This window comes from Onychomys torridus, chromosome X, assembly GCF_903995425.1.
Source record: "Onychomys torridus chromosome X, mOncTor1.1, whole genome shotgun sequence".
Taxonomy (NCBI): domain Eukaryota; kingdom Metazoa; phylum Chordata; class Mammalia; order Rodentia; family Cricetidae; genus Onychomys; species Onychomys torridus.
The window spans coordinates 40,989,681-41,007,536 of NC_050466.1; positions in this window are offsets into that span (position 1 = coordinate 40,989,681).

Consider the following 17,856-nt stretch of genomic DNA (forward strand, 5'->3'; position numbering starts at 1 on the left):
TTTACATGTGTAATTTTTTTTAATTCTTCCTAATAGCCTGATTATGTAGGTGTATTGATAGTTCTTTAAAGGAAGAATTTCAGTATTCTGAGACTTTAGATAACAGACTCATAGTTATCTAACTAATCAGTTTTAGGACAAGAATTAGAACTCATAGATTTAGCATAAATAAAACATTAATTGTAAAATACATACAAATTTCCAAGATGTTGTTTCTCTCCCCAGTAGAAACACAATGACAGTGTGTGCCCGAAATATGAATGTAGTATATTAGTTTGGATATAAAACATTTCTGTCTGGCTTGTATTTGAACATTTAGTACTTGATGGCACTCTGTCCAGGATACTTGAAGCTTTAAGAATGTGTGACCACTAGTAGAAGAAAGTAGGGCATGTTTTGAGGTGATGGTCACTTTGGTTTCCTGCTGGAGTTCTCTGCTTCCTGGTATTCCAAGGCATGAGGAGCTAATGACTTATTCTTATGCCATTGTGGACAGAGTAAAACTTGACATTGTGCCTCATCTGCCATGATGAATTGTCACTTGAAACCATGAGCCAAATAAAACCTTTCTTCCTTTAAATTGTTTTGGCCAGTAGTCTTCTTCCTGTGTTCTCAGAGGTTCTCCACCTGAGGAGACCATGAACCCCTTTATAAAGATAGCGTGGCCCTCTTATCAACTGCCAAAGAGGCCTCTGGTTGCTGTCAGAGTAGACAGAAAACAGCAGAGAGGTGTTGTATGCAAGTGAAGAAAAAATCTCCAAGAATGTAACTCAATATTCCAGCCCTAGAGAACAATCTCTCCTGCAGATGCTCCAAAACCTTAGTTATCTATGTACAACACCTTGTTAAACCAACTCCACATGTGAGCACATTTCCTAACATGAGACCTGTGCATGATGCCTCTGCTGGTTAAGTGTTATGTGTTTCTTTTAAAGGAACTTTAAGTAAGATTCATCCCGACTTCATTGCCCTTCTGGCTTCTCTCCTGGCACAGTACCAGTTTGGGTGTGTGCCACAGTCTGGTGTAGCTAGAGTTTTCCTGCCTGGCCCAGTCAGGACAAATCTCTCTTACCCGCCAGTCCCACAGTCGCTCAGACCCAACCAAGAAAGCACATAGAGACTTATATTGTTTAGAAACTGTATGGTTGTGGCAGGCTTCTTGTTATCTACTTTTTCTATCTTAAATTAACCAATTTCTGTTAGTCTATACTTTGCCACATGGCTTGTGGCTTACCAGTGTCTTTACATGTTGCTTTTCATGGCGGTGGCTGGCAGTGTCTCTCCCCAGCCTCTACTTCCCAGAATTCTCTTCTCTCTTGTCCCGCCTATACTTCCTGCCTGGCCACTGGCCAATCAGAACTTTATTTACACAGAGCAATATCCACAGCAGTCTGGAGCAAAACATTGCCTGACCCATTGTGTACACTTCAGAATCTGAGAGAAGTTTCTCTGCAACAAACATTTTCATCATCTTGAAAGTCCCATGGAATGGAGCAACCTCTGGAATAATGTGTTAAATAATCTGTATATACATATATATGTATATGTAGAGAAAAATCTATTTTTTTGGTTTTTTTTCTCTTTCCCATGAAGAATCTTGTTTTTTTTTTTTTATCACCTGTCTCCCTGGGACTCTGGGAAGCATGTTAATATGGGTTGATGCTCCTCTGCTTTCCATCTTTGAGGGGCATTGCAACCCTAAGCAGGGTCACATGTGGCAGTTACAGGACAGGGACAAGGAGGAGGGTTTGTCAAGTGACTTAATGCTGCCTCAGCTCTGCTTTCCTGATCACCTGGCTCTTGGAAAGGAAGTCCTAGTCTTCCCCCCACCCCCCCATCCCCGCCTCAGTTTCCTTCCTTGGGAGTACAAGTAGAAAGTCAGGAGGGTGGTTTCTAGCTTCCTTCTGTTCCAGCCAGCTCAGGCTAAATCCCAAAAGAGTTTGCTTCCAAGGATGTGAGCTAAGAGCCCTCATGCTCTGTGGGAACTGCTCCTGCTGGGCCCTGGCTTCCTTCTTTCATTTTTCTCTATATTAATGTTAGTTTCCTGTTCAGAAACATAACCCTTGTGCAACCCACCCTTGGTTGAGGGTCATAAATTGAGGTGCCTTCCTTAAAAAAAATTGTTTTGGACAGATATTTCTATACAACACAGAGGAAAATAACTAATAAAGGTGGATAGTGCGTTAAAACTTAATTTTTACAGGAAAGAAAATTCTATACAATACACATACTATGAATGAAGATCATTTATTACCTAACACTAAAGAGAATGTGGCTACAAAAAAGTGTATATCTGGGATAGAGGAATTGTCATGTATGGTGAGGTGCACTCTGGTTTCTTTTACCTTTTAACTATTGTGAGCTACTCTTAAGATTTTTTTCTTTTGTCCGTTTTATGCTATATACTATTCCAAGTAGTTCACACACTCCTAAGTACAAAACATATAGCACTTACATTCTTAAATTTAGAATCTATCATTCACCATTACTTCCCCTGCATTCTGCATATGACCTTGGGCAAAGCACCACACTTCACTGAATAATCATCAACTGCCCAACGAGGGGAAACAGAGACTGACCCAAAAGAAGATAATGTTCCTTTAAGTTGATATCTTGAAGTTGATTTTTAACAATAAAATACAATGAAAAGACAGCTAAAAAAAATCTCTGGCTTCTTGTTGTATAAAGTCATGGAGTAAGTTGGCTCCATAAACCATTGTTGTTTCTTGATGGATGCCATATTATGTAGGTATATGACATGTTTTTTAATGTATCAGAACAACATCTTTTGGCATTTCTTTGTCTTGTTTTGTTGACCTCAACAGTGCTTTAGAAGAACCTTCACTTGACAGAATGACCAAAATATATTTAAGCCCTTCTTAATCTTTAATATTTTGATTTGAGATGGATAACTCCAAATTTCTGAAGAATTCTGGAACTATCAAACAAACTAGAGGATATCCAGTCTTAAAAGATGATTTTAGTCCTGTGGCTATTGTGGCAACAATCAAAGCAAACACTTCATAACTCCACCACTAGCTAAGTAGAGTTGATCTTTCATTTCAAATTATGAATAATCTAGTGATATAGGAACCCATTAGGATGCATGGCAAGATGAGAATATTGGTTGTACACAGTTAATCATTGTTCTGTATAGCAGAGTACCATTTTTGTCTTGGCTAGGAATTTCCAGGGAAGGAGATTTTGGTCAGAAATAATTTCCAAGCATACTATTCTATCATCATATGGTTGCCATTGGAATTAGATACTTCTAGAGTCCCAGAGATTTTATAATACTGATTTGCTCATGAAATGTTTTACCTTAGAGTGATTTTTATACCTTAACTATAACCTAGTATTCCTTGAGATGACTCAAGATTTATTAAATTTGATTTTATTAAAGATAGATATATCAACCATGGTACTTAATTTGTGACAGTATTAACATTATAGAAGTAATTTATTATAACCTCAACTTTTCCTTCATGTGATCTGATTCTCTCAGTATCTACTGTGGGAGAAAAAAGGAACACAAAGCAGGACTTTAAGTTAGCATTGGACTATAAAAGATCACAGAAAAAATATATTTTACTGGTCAGATGTTAGTGAATAAACATATTTGAATAAACAACCCCTCAATAACTGTTCACTTTAGCACTTTTTGATGTCACAATAGAAAGAAATGGGTACACATTTGGTAGAAATCATAATTTGAATTTTGACTGCCCCCCAGGTAGTAATATTTATACAGGTTGTACTTGCTTTCAATTCTGGACAGTAGCAGCAAGTTAAAACTCCAGTCATCCACAAAACCATAATGGCTATGTATATATTATATTGCTAATTTTTGGTAAATTAGGTATATTAAATGTATTTCAATTTTTAATATTTTAAACATAAAATGATGCAATCAAAACTTAATGCAATCAGAAGTTGAGGAACATCAGTGTATAAGACTCCACAAAGATGAATTAAGGAATGTGGAACCATCAAAGTTGTACAGTCTCAGATTGTAAAATAGATTGTAGATAAATGCACACCTACTTTCTTACTTGGAGATGTTATGTAATGAAAAAATAACGAGGTCAGTGGCAAGGTGTCACTTTCTTATTTACTCCTGTGAAGTGAGAAAAGAAAGGCAGGATTGTATCACTGACAGAAGCCTTAAAAATATAGTTGACTCCCATCTTGATTCCCACAGAGGGGTCATGCTAGTTGACAGGTGTAGTTTGTAAGGCAGCAGTATAAGCAGACATTCATGTGAAAGCCCAGCAGAACTTTAACTCTTCTTTTCAATTCCTTGTGAACCCAAGGGTGGGTGAAATATTTTTGGAATGTGCCACAGGCATTCAGGAAGGTTGGGGATTTTATTCAAGCTCATATCTGTTTTCAAATAATGAAAGGAGCAATAAAAAATTGTAGTTGTCAAATCTGTCATGGAGTAAAAGCAAGAGGATATCATTTTGACAGTTTTCAGCATCCATTCTGCTGATCATTCATGTTACTATGGCACTATGTTTCTATGAAAGTGATAGGTGAGCAGAGAATTATGTGTTTCAAAATTAACTCAAAAGGATTTCTCAAATGTATTTTTTGCATTTTGACAATTTTTGTAGGGCTGACTTTGTATCCTTGAAAGGCTTGTGTTTGAAAAAGAGAAAAAAAAAGTGAGAGATGATTAATGTATGTTGGATATGTACAGAGCAAACAATGTGATCATATTCCTATCTTGTCTCTCAGTTACTGTTTTCTTGCTGAGAGTTTTACTTGCAAATAGAAATGAACATTATGACATCCACATGGAGTTGGAGCACACTCAATTTCTCTTATATTTTAGTGTGGAGAAAACAAAATGAAGCATATAATATTGGACAAATGGAAAAAGTTGTTTCGCTTTCATACTAAAAGACATTATGGATCTGAAAAGCTTTCTTGAAAGTGGGTAAGTGTTGTTCTAAATAAATTTTGTATTTATTAGTAAGAAATTTGTCTTAGTATCATGTAACTCACATCTCTGTCTTCTAGTGGAATCAGGACCAAAGGGGTTTTTTGTTTGTTTTGTTCTGTTTTGTTTTTAAGATTTATTTATTAAGTATGTGTAGGTCAGATGAGGGCACCACATCTCATTATAGATGGTTGTGAGCTACCATGTGGTTGCTGGGAATTGAACTCAGGACCTCTGGAAAAGCAGCCAGTGCTCTTAACACCTGACCCATCTCTCCAGTCCTGACAAAAGGTTGTTTATTTTTAAACATATCAAGGTTTTATACAGGTTATCAATTTCTAGAAAAATTAATTAATAATTAATGTCTTATAATTAGTATTCTGCACAATTATAAAAGTCTACATTTACACTCATTATTATTCCATGAGGAATATAAGCATTATTTCAAAGGGGCAGTGATTTAAAATATAAATATGGAAGTTCCTTAGAACATTCTTTCTAGTATATATTTTCTTCCTTGTCATTGTGTCACTTAATTTCTGCTTATACAATAGGTTATACTGGATAAGATATAGCTGTCTTAATTATATAGTCTCTGATTGGTACATGAGGACTTTAACTTTAAAAAGGTATCCAAATTGAGAATCAGGCAGGTTAATCAATTTCATATTTTTTTAAATGTAGTCCTATTACTTTAATCAAATAATTTTCTTCATTGTTGATATAGGATGAAAAAATATAAACTATGAATTAATCATTAAAGATCTTCACTAAATATGTCCAAGAATTCATATTATAGACACAGGTTAGGACTCAATTTATGCCTCAAAAATGAAAATTCATGAGGTTCAACCAAAGAATTATAAATAGAAGTAAGCTGTGATAACTGACTGTAGGAATCCCTTAACTGAGTTGAGATCCATGCAGAAAAAATACAGATTGCATTAAACGGATACAATCCTGTAAGTTTGAGATAAGCATATATCATCATATTCCCATGAAAATTCGATCCTTTTCCATTATCCCCATTATTCCATACGTAGGATTAAATCTACATAACAAAATAAGTAGGACATGGGACTGGTCTTCTGTTTCAGTGTGGGACCTGACTAACCATGAAGATCATAGACTTTCCTTTTAATATTCTAAAAAACTGTGACTTTTTCATAGCATAGTTTACCATACCTTGTTTGATACATATAATAAAGTAAACATCAGTGAATGTCACAAATTTTGAACTAGAGTTTGATATGTAAGATTGATTTATGTAAGGTTATAGAGATAAAAATGATTCTTTTTCCAAATTTTGTCCTAACAAATGAATTACATATATGTTTTAAAAATTCATGAAAAAATAATTTTAATTATTATTTACATATCAGCGCTGTGGTTGCTAAGATTACTTTTATCATCTTAAACACTGAATAATAACTTGTAAAAGACTAAGTTATTTAAAATATTTTATTTTAAATTATAAAAGGCTAAGCTGTGTTTATAAGTAAAAATGAAAAGCCACAAACTGTATTATGTTACATAAAGTATAAAAATATATAGAGTAAACTATTAATAAAATATTACCAGAAAGCAAATTTCTCTAGGTCTTAAAAGATGTAAATTGATTTCCAAAGTGGCTGTACAAGCTTGCATTCCCACCAGCAGTGGAGGAGAGTTCCCCTTGCTCCACATCCTCTCCAGCATAAGCTGTCTTCTGAGTTTTTCATCTTTGCCATTCTGATGGGTGTAAGGTGGTATCTCAGAGTCATTTTAATTTGCACTTCACGGATAATTAGGGATGTTGAGCAATTCCTTAAATGTCTTTCAGCCATTTGAACTTCTTCTGTGGAGAATTCTCTGTTTAGTTCTATAGCCCATTTCTTAATTTTACTGTTGGGCATTTTGATGTCTAATTTCTTGAGTTCTTTATATATTCTGGATATCAGCCCTCTGTCAGATGTGGGGTTGGTGAAGACCTTTTCCCATTTTGTAGGCTGTCACTTTGTCTTGTTGTCTGTGTCCTTTGCTCTCAAAAGCTTCTCAGTTTCAACAGGTCCCATTGATTGATTGTTTCTCTCAGTGTCTGTGCTACTGGTATTATATTTAGAAAGTGATCTCTGGTGCCAATGCGTTCAAGAGTACTTCCTACTTTCTCTGTTATCAGGTTCAGAGTAGCTGGATTTATGTTGAGGTCTTTGATCCACTTGGATTTAAGTTTTGTGCACAGTGACAGATATGGATCTATTTGCAGCCTTCTACACATGGACATCCAGTTATGCCAGCACCATTTGTTGAAGATGCTTTCTTTTTTCCATTGTACATTTTTGGCTTCTTTGTCAAAAATTATATGTTCATAGGTGTGCAGGTTAATGTCAGGGTCTTCAATTCGATTCTATTGGTCCACATGTCAGTTTTTATGCCAGTACCAAGCTGTTTTTATTACAGTCACTCTATAGTAGACCTTGAGGTCAGGGATCATGATTCCTCCAGATGTTTTTTTATTGTACAGGATTCTTTTGGGTATCCTGGGTTTTTTGTTTTTCCATATGAAGTTGAGTATTGTTCTTTCCAGATCTGTGAAGAATTGTGTTGGTAATTTGATGGGAATTGTGTTGAATCTGTAGATTGCTTTTGGTAAGATCACCATTTTTACTATGTTAATCCTGCCTATCCATGAGCATGAGAGATCTTTCCATTTTCTGACATCTTCTTCAATTTCTTTTTTCAGGGACTTAAACTATTTGTCATATAGGTCCTTCACATGTTTAGTTAGCATAACCCCAAGGTATTTTCTATCATTTGTGGCTATTGTAAAGGGTGATGTATCTCTGATTTCCTTCTCAGCCTGTTTGTCTACTGTATATAGGAGGGCTACCGATTTTTTTGAGTTGATCTTGTATCCTGCAATGTTGCTGAGGGTTTTTATTAGCTGTATCAGTTCCTTGGTTGAATTTTTGGGGTCACTCATGTATACTATCATGTCATCTGCAAATAGGGAGAGCTTGACTTCTTTCTTTCCAATTTGTATCCCCTTAATCTCTTTATGTTGTCTTATACCTCTGGCTAGAACTTCAAGTACTATATTGAATGAGTAGGGGGAGAGGGGACAGCCTTGCCTTGTTCCTGATTTTAGTGGTATTGCTTTGAGTTTCTCTCCATTTAATTTGATGGTGGCTGTTGGCTTGCTGTAGATTGCCTTTATTATGTTTAGGTATGTTCCCTTTATTCCTGATCGCTCCAAGACCTTTATCATGAAGGGGTGTTGGATTTTGTCAAATGCCTTTTCTGCATCTAGTGAGATGATCATGCGGTTTTTTTCTTTGAGTTTGTTTATATGGTGTATTACATTGACGGACTTTTGTATGTTGAACCACCCTTGCATCCCTGGGATGAAGCCTACTTGATCATGGCGGATAATTGTTTTGATGTGTTCTTGGAGTCTATTTGCCAGAATTTTATTGAGTATTTTTGCATCAATGTTCATGAGGGAGATCAGTCTGTAGTTCTCTTTCTTTGTTGCATCTTTGTTTGGTTTATGAATCAGGGTATTTGTAGCCTCATAGGAGGAGTTTGGTAATATACCTTCTGCTTCTATTGTGTGGGACAATTTCAAGAGTATTGGTATTAAGTCTTCTTTGAAGATCTGGTAGAATTCTGCAGTGACACCATCAGGTCCAGGGCTTTATAGTGTTCTTCCCATTTTTTGTTTGTCTGTTCCTCTACTTTATTTTTGATTTCTTCTATATAAGGCTCTAGCGTCTTCATGATGTTACTTATAAGGTTGTTTTCTTCTTCTTCTTCTTCCATTCCGTGATGTTCAGATCTAGCTCTGGTTCAGATGGGAGTCTATTTTCCCCCTTCTACTTTTGCTCCACCACCTCTCTCTGACTCTTTCTCTTTCTCTGTCATTTATGTATAAGGCAAAGTACTTCAGTTAAAATTGCCAGTAAATATTTTACTTTCCATTTTAATTTCCAGTCAGCCATTTTCCCCATCCTTTTGCTTTGAAGTTCATTCCCTTTGCTATACTACACTGTAGCTTCTAACATTGTTATTTACACATATTGTTGTTGGGGAAATTCCATTCATAATCATTGAAATTTAATTGTCTATAGTTACATTCAGTGAGCCTGGTCACTAGCTAACTTGGGTAACAAGCACAGTCTTCATTCGACTCCTCCTTTTGTATTTTTAGATATTAATAAATACCCTTTTTTGAAGGGTTTGAGACAGGGTTTCCCTGTGTACCTCTGGCTGCCTTAGAACTCCATCTGTAGACCAACTATGCGAAATCTGCCTGCCTCTACCTCTCAAGTAGAGGGATTAAAGGCATGGGTCACCAATGCCAAACTTAATCAATACTCTTAATGTCATCACTTATATTACTGTCAGTTATGCAATATCCCATACATCTCTAGAGCTCCCTGCAAACCAAGTTCTTTAGGCTGCTCTACAAAATTTATTGAACATTGCAGTAAATGTGGACAATTGAGACCTAGTAATTAATTTCTTTCACCTTGGATCTATTATACTATGGCTCTGTGTGTACCATGTAGCCATTAATGAGCTCTGTACCTGGTTTCCTTTCAGCTTCAAGTCATAGAAAGGAAGCTGGGTATGATGGCACATCAAGAAAAAAAAACCAGAGCATTTGTCACCATTTTCCCACTGTTTCTTTTTAATATAAGTGTATTTTTGCTGTATAAAATTAGAAATATGGTTTTGAATGTGACATTTTCATAAATGTACAACACATATTTGTTCATATTAGTTCTTCATTGCTCTCTTTTTCAACCCCTGGTGGTAATATTATTTTTCTTTTCTTTTTTATTATTATATTTGTGTTTTAAGTTTACACAGCAGACATGGCTCCTCTTGTCTTCCCCCTCCTGCCCCCACCTCCACCTTCTTCCCAGCCCCTCCCCTCCATTCCCATCTCCTCCAGGGCTAAGACTCCCCTGGGGATTCATTTCAACCTGGTGGGCAAGGTGTCATACCACAGGCACCAGATCCCAGAAGCCTGCCTATAGACCAGGAGCAGTTCCCAATCCCCCTGCCTGGGTGCCCCCAAAACTGTTTGATCCAAACAACCATCTTCTGTTTCAAGAGGACCTACTCCAATGCCATGGGGGCTCCACAGACACCAATCCACAGTACATGGGCTTCCACTAGTGTGTCTGGTCATCTCTGCATGTTCTCCCATCATGATCTCAATGTCCCTCACCTGCAGTATCTCTCCTCTCTCTCATCAATTGGATTCCTGGAGCTCAGCCTGGTTCCTGGCTGTGTATCTCTGTATCTGCCTCCATCAGTCACTGGACAAAGGCTCTATGATGACAGCTAGGTTATTTGCCAGGCCGTTCACCAGAGAAGACCAGTCCAGGCACCCTCTGGACCACTGCCAGCAGTCAACCAAGGTAGGGTCAACCTTGTTGATTCCTGAGAGCCTCCCAAGCATCCTGCCTCTTCCTATTCCCATGATGTCCTCATCTATCATGTTATCTTCCTCCCTGCCCTCAAAATTTGTCCGTGTTCCAGTTTGACCCTCCAATTTCCCTATGTTCTCATCCTCCACTCCTTGTCCTCTGCCACCCCCTACACCCAGTCTGCTCATGTAGATCTCATCTGCTTCTCCTTTACAGGGTCATCCCTATGTTCCTCCTAGGGTATTTCCCTGTTAGTTAGCCTTTCTGGATTTGTGTATTGTAGTCTGGCCATTCCTTCCCTCACATTTAGTATCCATTTATGAGTGAGTACATACTATGTTTGTCCTTCTGAGTCTGGGTTACCTCACTCAAGATGATATTTTCCAGTTCCATCCATTTGCAAATTTCATGATATCATTGTTTGTTTTTTTTTTTATTTCTGAGTAGTACTCCATTGTATATATGTGCCATATTTTCTTTATCCATTCTTTATTTGAGGGGCATCTAGGTTGTCTCTAGGCTCTTGCAATCACAAATAATGCTGATATGAACATAGCTGAACATGTGTCCTTGTGGTAGGATTGAGCATTCCTTGGGTATATGCCCAAGAGTGGCATAGCTGGGTCTTGAGGAAGACTTATTCCCAGTTTTCTGAAAAACTGCCATACTGATTTCCAGAGTGGCTGTTCAAGTTTGCATTCCCACCAACAGTGTAAGAGTGTTCCCCTTTCTCCACATCCTCTCCAACTTAAGCTGTCTTCAGTGTTTTTGATCTTAGCCATTCTTACATGTATAAGATGGTATCTCAGTGTTGTTTTGCTTTGCATTTCCCGGATGACTAAGGATGTTGAGAAATTCCTTAAATGCTTTTCAGCCATTTGAGATTATTCTGTTGAGAATTCTCTGTTAAGCGCTATAGCCATTTTTAAATTGGATTTTTCAGTATTTTGATGTTTAGCTTTTTGATTTCTTTATATATTTTGCTGATCATCCCTCTGTCAGATGTTGGGTTGGTGAAGATCTTTTCACATTCTGTAGGGTGTCGTTTGGTCTTATTGACCGTGACCTTCGCTCTACAAAAGCTTGGTCTATTTAAACCGTGTATTTGGCCTTGATTTAACTTTATTATGGGGTATCTATTCAGAAAACTGTCCATTTCTTTCAGATGTTCCAATTTTGTGGAGTACAGGTTTTTGAAGTATGACCTGATGATTTCTCTGGCTTTCCTCATTGTCTTTTGTTATGTCCCCCTTTTCACTTCTGATTTTGTTAATTTGGATGCTCTCTCTCTGCTTTTTGATGAATTTGGAGAAGGTCTTATCTATCTTATTGATTTTCTCAAAGAACCAACTATTTGTTTCCTTGATTTTTATATTGTTCTCTTTGTTTCTATTTTATTGATTTCAGCCTCAATTTGATTATTTCCTGGCATCCGTTTCTCCTGGGTGAGTTTTCTTCTTGTTGTTCTAGGGCTTTCAGATGTGCTGTTAAGTCACTAGTTTGAGATTTCTCCAAGTTCTTTATGTGGGCATTTAGAGCTATGAATTTTTCTCTAAGCACTGCTTTCATGGTGTCCTATAAGTTTGGGTATGTTGTACATTTGTTTTCATTGAATTCTAGGAAATCTTTAATTTCTTTATTTCTTCCTTGACCCATTGGTGATTCAATTGGCCATTATTCGGGTTTCAAGAGATTGTAGGCTTTCTGTAACTTTTGTTGTTGTTGAAATCCAACTTTAAGCCATGGTGGTCTGATAAGAGAAAGGAGGTTATTTCATTTTTTTTTTCTTTTGGATCTGTTGAGATTTGCTTTGTGACTAAGCATGTGGTCGATTTTGGCCAAGGTTTCATGGGGTGCTGAAAAAAAAAGGTATATTCTTTTTTGTTAGGTTAGAATATTCTGTATATATCTATTAAGTCTATTTGAGTCATAATGTCTGTTAGTTCCTTTTTTTCTCTGTTAAATTTCTGTCTGGCAGATCTGTCCATTGGTGAGAGTGGGGTGTTGAAGTTGCCCACTACTAGTTTATGTGGTTTGATGTGCAATTAAAGCTTTAGTAATGTTTCTTTTACAAATGTTGGTGCCCTTGTATTTGGGGCATAAATATTCAGAAATGAGACTTCATCTTGTCAGATTTTCTTTGTGATAAATAAGTAGAGTTCTTTCTGATCTCTTTCAGTTGATTTTAGTTTGAAGTCTATTTTATTAGATATTAGGATAGTTACACCAGCTTGCTTCTTAAATCCATTTGATTGGAATATCTTTTCCCAGCCATTTATTCCGTGGTAGTGTCTGTCTTTGAAATTGAGGTGTGTTTCTTGTATGCAGCAAATGGATGGATCTTGTTTTTGTATCCATTCTCTTAGCCTGTATCTATTATAGGTAAATTGAGACCATTGATATTGATGGATATTAATGACCAGTTATCGTTAATTCCTGTTATTTTTGGTGGTAGTGTTATATGTTTCCCTTCTTTGGTATTTGTTGGCATGGGACTATCTATTGCCTGTGTTTTTATGTGTATATCTAACTTCCTTAGGTTGGATTTTTCCTACAAGTGCTTTCTGTAGGGCTAGACTTGTGGAGAGATATTGTTTAAATCAGGTTTCATCATGGAATATTTTGTTTTCTCTATGTTGATTGAGAGTTTTGATGAGTATAATAGTCTGGGTTGGAATCCATGGTCTTTTAGTATCTGCATAATGTCTGACCAGGACCTTCTGGCTTTTGGAGTCTCCATTGAGAAGTCAGATCTTATGGGTCTGCCTTACTTGGCCTTTTTCCTTTGCAGCTTTTAATACGTTTCTTTATTCTGTATGTTTAGTGGTTTGATTATTATGTGGCAAGTGGAACCAGTCTAATTGGTTTTTGTAACCTTCTTGTATTTTTATAGTTGTTTTCTTCTTTTGGTTGGGAGAGTTTTCTTCTATGATTTTGTTGAATATATTTTCTGTGCCTGATGGGGGATGGTGGTAGTCTGTCCTGTGTGTAGGAGGTCTTTTTTATAAGAGATATTTTATGAAGATTGTTGTATTTCCTAGAATTCTTTTTAGGTCTCATGCATTAAAAATTGTAACCAAATGAGTATTGTGGGTATGGTTCACTTGATGAAATGCTTACATAGCATATTCAAGGAAGGCCATGGATTTGATACCCAATACTACATAATCCAAGTTTGGGGACACATGCTTGTAATCTCAGTTAACAAGGAGATAGAGGTGGGTTGTTCATAATTTCAAGGCAAACCTTAGCAACATGGTGAATTAATGGCCATCCTAAGATACATGAGATTCTTTCTGAAAAATAAATGTAACCAAATCAAAACATTTTTAACCCCATCAAGCAGTCTTAAAACACAGACCTGAAATGTTTTCCTGGTTCACACAAGCATATTACAGATAATTCCTATAATTTTATATCTATGACCATTTAATTGTTTGTTCACACTATACCAGTTTGTTCACACTCATATTATGATGGGATTTAATTGTAGTTATAGGTTTTTGTATGCAAGAGAATAAGTAGTGGCATCTACTAAAGATGATTATTCTGTACTTTGGGAGAGAGGTTTCTGTAACCTCTGGAATAACACTAGACAGCCAATTTGTTAATTAGATGGTGTTTCATCTACAATGGGCCTAGTATATTTATGTGTGGAGATTGACAGCCTTCTAGATGCAGTCCCAGACTAGGAGACAAGAGGGCTGGCATGGTGCATCTTGGTCTTAAGGACTCCTGTCCCAGCCAAGCCCCAAGGGGCAGGTCCTAGGTAGGCAAAGCAGTTACCAGCTGCCTCAGTGGGGTCAGTGCTACAAAGTCAAAGCTGGAACAGCTACCCACTATATGGGAATGTAAATGGATTTACACAGTCTAATGCAACTGTCTATTCTTCATGTACATGTCACCCAGAGAGATAAAGAACAGTTAGATATAAACAATTTGCAATCTGGTAAATTATAATATAAAACAAAGAAAAAAAGACATGTCTGGAAGCAAACAACTAACAGAGGAGTTCCATAGTTCCTAATCATGTGTCTCCTTAGGATCCTTCTGCTTTTAGTAAAACACAATACATGAAAAGTGTTGTCTAGTCAGAAACTAAACTGATTTCATCCTAAAGCTAGAAACTGTAAATTGATGAGTTGTCTTTGGAACAGCAGGAATAAAACTAAAGAATAACATCCTTGTCACTGCCATCTCCAGATATACAGCTGTGACTCACATAGCCCCAACCATAAATTAACTACTGGTAATTGGTGTGCAGAGAGTGAGAATTATTTTGTTCTATTGATATGCTCCCTAAGTATTTATCCAATAACAAATTGTCACAGCAAAATTCTACATACAAGCAACATTAAATGGACTAATAGATTATATTTATATATCAATCCACTTATATGTACATATACTAGTACCAATAATAGAGAATAAGAAGCAATGATTTTGAGATTGAGTAGGGGGGCACATTATGAGTTGGAGGGAAGGGAGAAATTATGCAAATGTAGTAAATACATGAAATTCACAATAAAAATAAAGTATAAATTCTAAAATGATAAGTATTCAAATGGTACTTAATACAAGGTTATTTGTGTTACCATTTGCATCACATACATAATATAATCATAATATATTTGTATTCAAATCTTTTTCTCTACATTTAGCATTCTAATTTTTTTATATTCTATTCTAGTTTTTAATCCTTCCAGACACATCTCAGTATGTACTAATCCCTTAATCAATCTCCATTTAACATAAAATCCAAATTATATCTGATAATTTCAGAATGTTTTCTTGTTCTTTTAGCCACTGAACTCCTTTGACCTTCATTCACAATTATACTGCAAAATGCTATGTCTTATTCCACTAAACTATTAAGATTTAACTTTATAACTGGCTATTGAATAATTCTGGTGAAGGCTACACTTCAATGTACATCTTCATCACTACGAATTCATGAACTCTAAAATCATCTTTAACATCAGCATAGTTCCTGTTTCACTAAGAAAAGCCTGTGGTAAAAGTATCTAATTATATCTCAGATACTTTCACCATGTCACTTGTAGCTATCCTTAATCCCTTTCCCTTGCTCTCAAAGGACATTTCCCTTCCTTCTGCACAGTTGCAGAGACCATCTTTACCACAAACTCATCTACTTCCTTATTTATTCACTATATTTTTAGAGTGATTTTTTCCACTTAACATAAAATTTTTAGAACTGTCTGTGCATTCAGATTCAATTGCTTTGCCTTCATTTTCTTTATTATTCATTAGAAGGTAATCCCTCACTCCATCAGTCCACTAATATTATTTCAATAATTTCAAGACACATTTTTTTTTGTACATTGTAACTGTGAGTTAATTTGAACTAACTTCCTGAGAAAATCGTAAAGAATAGAATCCAGGAAGCCTGACCAACAACCACTGAGCATGTGAGGCTGTCTTAAAGAATTCCGCTCCTATTGGGCTATCAACTGCATGCAACTAAAATGAAGGACACAAGCAAAACCAGAAGGAGCATGCAAGCAAACCAGCAAAAAGTGCTAATTCCCAACATTCCTTTAATGATTTTTTTTATTTTGAGCAGTTAATTTTTGGAGTGGTATATTTCACAGCTAAATTAAATTGAAATAATCACTAATGGTATATCTCACAACATATTACATGTAAAATTTAACTGAAACATTAAAATAACTGGGAACAATTGTCCTATTTTTCTGCTCTTGAACTAATGAATGATAAAGTATTGTCATAATTTGAATAATGTAATACAGTTACAATGTTGGAGCCAGGATCTTCAATGAAGTTTCACATATAACTTCAATTAATTTTAATGTGAAAATCCTGACTACTTTATTTTTATTTAAATATATCACTATGTGAAGATTTCATTTTGTTCTCTTGAAATTGATATTTATCTATACTACACAGATAATTCAACCTTTTTCTTTGTATTCTATAAAGCCCATGGAAATCTACAGTTATCTAAAAATCCAATTGCATGACCTTGCAATTACCCCAGTTTCATTATTACTTCCATATATTGACCAAGTTTGAATAAATGTAAATTTGTAATAGATTTTATGGAAATAAATAGAATTATATTGTATTCTAGTGTATATTTTTGAGCACCAAGTCAATGTTAAATAAACTTGATTGATGCACATGTTTACACAAAAGTGTTGGTCCAGAGTGCCAATGAACAGCTTAATAACCGACTAAATATTGTTTATTTTAGTTTAAGCCAGAAAATATTAGAAATTGTAGGCACCTGGAGAATGGAGAATTTAATAATTCCACTGGATTTCACTGTTTTCTAACACTTTGGCATACCTGAATATGCCAAAATATTTAAATCTAAATATTTAAGCTTTCCTACATTTTCTTGAATTCAAATGAGTTCAACACAATTGAGTATTATAATGTAGTATAATCAGTACAGTTCTACAAATATTTAATTGTCTATGCTTGCTTTCCATATTTGTCATTACTCAATTTTTAATCTTAGTCCAGGGGAAAATGCCATGGGGAAAATAAAGAATCAATTATTTGAACTTACAACCAGGAGCATATACTTTAGAAAGCTTCTTTTTATTTTCTATTTTGAAAGGACTAATTTAGTAGAAGTCATGGCTCAGACACTTGCTCCCTCTAGATCCTGCAATTCTTCTCCCCCCCTCTTCCATGATGATCACTGAACACTGAAGAGCAGATAAGGCATGATGTAGATGTACCACTTAGAGCTGAGTGTTGTTACATTGGCTCTTATTTTTCTATTCATGTTGACTGGTTATAGGTATCTATGTTAACAACTATCTACTGCAAAAAAGTAGTTTCTATGTGGGTTGAAAGATTCAATAATCTATAGGTACAAAGACAAGAATTTACTAAGTCCATTGAGCAGAATTATGAAACTAGAATCTCTCATATTACTTATGATCTAACAAGTCATGAGTTTTTGGCCCAGTCACTGGTACCAGACTTCAGTTCTATTGTGTAAAGTGGACTTTACACAAAATAAAAAGGTGCTTGGTTACTCCCATAATATTTAGGCCACTATCACAACAGTGAGTAAATTCTAGCATGCTAATCATTATCATATCTCACAGGGTTCATGGCCAGGTTATGAATGTTGGTGATTCTTTTCTCCTGGTAGCATGGATAGAAATTTCTAGCACCATGAGTTTCCATGTTTGGATCAGCTTAATTTCTTCATGTCCTATGATTCACATATGAAGTATTTTCAGCAATAGGTTCTTATCAACATGTCCCAGAGAGTAACCAAGAACAAAGACAATATAATATTTTGGTCTCTGTCTCATCCCAAGATCTAACAACTCAAAAGAAATAACTCATACCTGGCACTGGGATTTTCATTTAGTGTTCTGTGTTACTTAAGGGAGAAATTGTCCCTGTGTACTAGGGTAACTCAATTTAAACCTTTAATCCACACATATATTTTTAAAAAATTCTATAGTAGTAATTGTCATATGT